We start from the raw sequence: 2,826 nt of genomic DNA on the forward strand, positions 1-2,826 counted from the left end.
GACATTCACTTTCGCCACTCTAAGTTTTTGATAATACATCGCAATTTCATGGCAAAAGAAAAAAAATGCTCATTGGTGATTAATATGTCATTTGAAAGTTTTGCTTTTGCCATGGAATGATAATTGGGATGCATTGTCAAAAGCTAAAAAGTGACAAAAGTGAAATGTCAAACTTTAGAGTGGCATAAGGAAAATGGACAAAAGCTAGAGTGGCAAAAACAAAAAAAAATCCTAGAATTATATCCTTGATGCGACTCTAATTTAAAATAGATCTCGATGTAAAATCAACGATATAGGACTTAGATATGCAATACTTATGGCACATCTAGATGTGCTTTAGCAAAATTGTTTAAAATAAAGATAAGAACAGTATTTGCTCTGTTAACCGAAGCTCAAAATGATCAGATGAGATTCCATGAAACATCAGCCACTGAAATATACACATGTGAACATTAGTTCAGGCTTGCACGTTCAGCATGTAGTGTGATTGTGTAAAGCACCGTCAGCTCCTGCTTCTGGGCACCAACCTCGCGCATAGCGGCTTGGCCATGACGACGGTGAACTCCGGCTTCTCGGCGAAGTCCACCTCGTCGCCTGGAACCTCACGCCACTCGAACTCATTGACCAAATTGGCCACGAAGTACTCCAGGTGAAGCATGGCGACGCCGAGCCCGGCGCAGATCCTCCTCCCGACGCCGAACGGCATCATCCTGATCTCCCTGCTGCCGGCCACATCCACCCCCTCGCCGTCGCCGCCCGGCAAGAATCGCTCTGGCACGAACTCCATCGGCTTCTCCCACTCCCGCTCGTCCCTGCCCATCTCGGCCACCATGAAGTTCACAGTGGCGCCCTTCGGGATCAGGTACCCGTCAATCTCCATGTCCTCCATCGCCTTGTGCGACAGCACGAAGTGCGCCGGTGGGTGCCTGCGCAGTCCCTCGAGGACGACGGCTTTGAGGTAAGGCATCTTGTGGATATCCTCCTCGGAGACCTCTTCCTGGTCGCCACCAGTTGTGGTGCTGATCTCGTTATAGAGCTTCTCCTGGATGGCCGGGTTCTTGACGAGCTCAGCCATGATCCATTGCAGCCCGGTGGCGGTGGTGTCGGTTCCGGCGATAAGGAATTCGGAGCAGAGTATGACCATCTCGTCGTCCGTGAGCGCGCGGCCAGCCTCTTCTTCAGGGAGCTTGATGTCGAGCAGGGTGTCCACGTACGAGTGCTCGAACGTCGTCTCCGCCGTCGGCAACGCCACGCCGGCGCCTCGGTCGATCTGCTTCTTGCGCTCCCGCCGCGCGTCAATCAGCGGCAGGAAGAGCTCCTTCTGCCGCCGGCGCAGGGCGAGGCCCGTCTTGAGACGGCCGCGAAACAGGTGCTTGGTGACAGCCGGCCAGAAGGCGAAGACACTCGTCTTGCGCGCGACGTACAGGAGCCAGTCGCGCTGCGCGGCGCCGACCGCCCGCACCGCGGCCTCGTCGAGCCTCTCGCCAAAGCACATGAGCACGAGGAGGCAGAACATGGCGTACCGGAACGCCTCCATGACCATGACCCCGCGGGGCGCCGCCTCCACGCCGGGGCCGGAGCCGGACTCCCGCAGCAGCTTGTCCGCAAGCACACGGCGCACCCAGGCGCGCGCCGGCGCGAAGAGGCGGACGCGCGACGGGTGCAGCGTCTCCGACACGAGGTTGCGCCGCAGGAGGCGCGCGCGACGGTGTTGCCGGTCTCGCCGAGGAGGCCGCGCGTGACCGCCGGGCGGTCAGCCAGAGCGGCGCCGCGCCCCACCAGGGCGGCGTGGGCCACTCGCCGGTCGGCCACGAAGATGGAGAGGCGGGAGCCGACGCGCAGGGACACGACGGGGCCGGGCCGCGCCATGAGGCGCCGGAGGAGGGGCTCCACGTCGGCTGAGGAGTGCCGCAGCCACAGTAGGCTACCGAGCAACGGCAAGGCGAGCGGGCCCGGCGGGATGCGGCTGCCGTTCTTGGCCTTACCCGCGACGCGCTGCGCGAGCAGGACGATGACGAGGGGGAGGAGGAGGGCGACAGGGAGCAGGAGCCATGCCTGTGCCTCCATGGCGATTGATTTCTTCGCTTTTGCTTCGTTCTGCTCCGTCTCGTCAGTTCATCTTAGCTCTGCTCTGCTTCAGATTTTCAGTAACTTCCGGTGATGGATGCCGACGATAACAACACGTCAACAAGCATGGCTTCATTTATTTATTGTTATATGCGATCAGTGAGCGACCCAATGCATGTGAAAGCAAGGGGAGTAGAATAGTAGAGTAGCCGTAGAGTTTGATTTTCAAGATACAAAATGGACCATCGTCCCGTTCAGATTTCAGCGTCCATAGACGCGTGATGCACGCCTGAAGTGAGAGCGGCTGCAACGTGAGATCTATTAAATATTAGGATGGAATCTTTCACTAGAAGTGTTGAAATATGTATTTAGCACATGTATTCTTGTACTTTAAGACCTTCTTGTGTATAATTGAAGATATGACTTGCCCTATGTATTATATATACTTGTACATATGCACCTATCAATACATTGAGAGTTGCATCATATTCCTCTACATGGTATCAGCCTAACCCTCGGTCCCCAGCTCTAGCCACGTCGTTGTCGCCTCCCCAGGCCGCCGCCGCTCCCGCTGTCCCGCGCCGCTGCCTCCCCGGCCGTCGCGCCTCCTCCCTCCCTCACCACAACCCCCCCCCCACACACACACACACACACCACCGCGCCTCCACCCTCCCAGCCGCACCCCCAACCTCCCTGCCCTCGCCGCCCCAAGCCGCCTCCCTCCCGAACCCTAAAACCCTCCCGATCCCATCTCGCGCC

At 57.5% G+C, this 2,826-nt stretch overlaps 1 pseudogene; it reads right to left on the reverse strand.

Annotated features, from left to right (window-relative positions):
* Positions 1-391: 391 nt before the first annotated feature.
* LOC119271402 lies at positions 392-2,118 on the reverse strand (annotated as a pseudogene).
* Positions 2,119-2,826: the final 708 nt, after the last annotated feature.

This window comes from Triticum dicoccoides, chromosome 1A (genome assembly GCF_002162155.2).
Source record: "Triticum dicoccoides isolate Atlit2015 ecotype Zavitan chromosome 1A, WEW_v2.0, whole genome shotgun sequence".
In the NCBI taxonomy this organism is placed as follows: Eukaryota; Viridiplantae; Streptophyta; class Magnoliopsida; order Poales; family Poaceae; genus Triticum; species Triticum dicoccoides.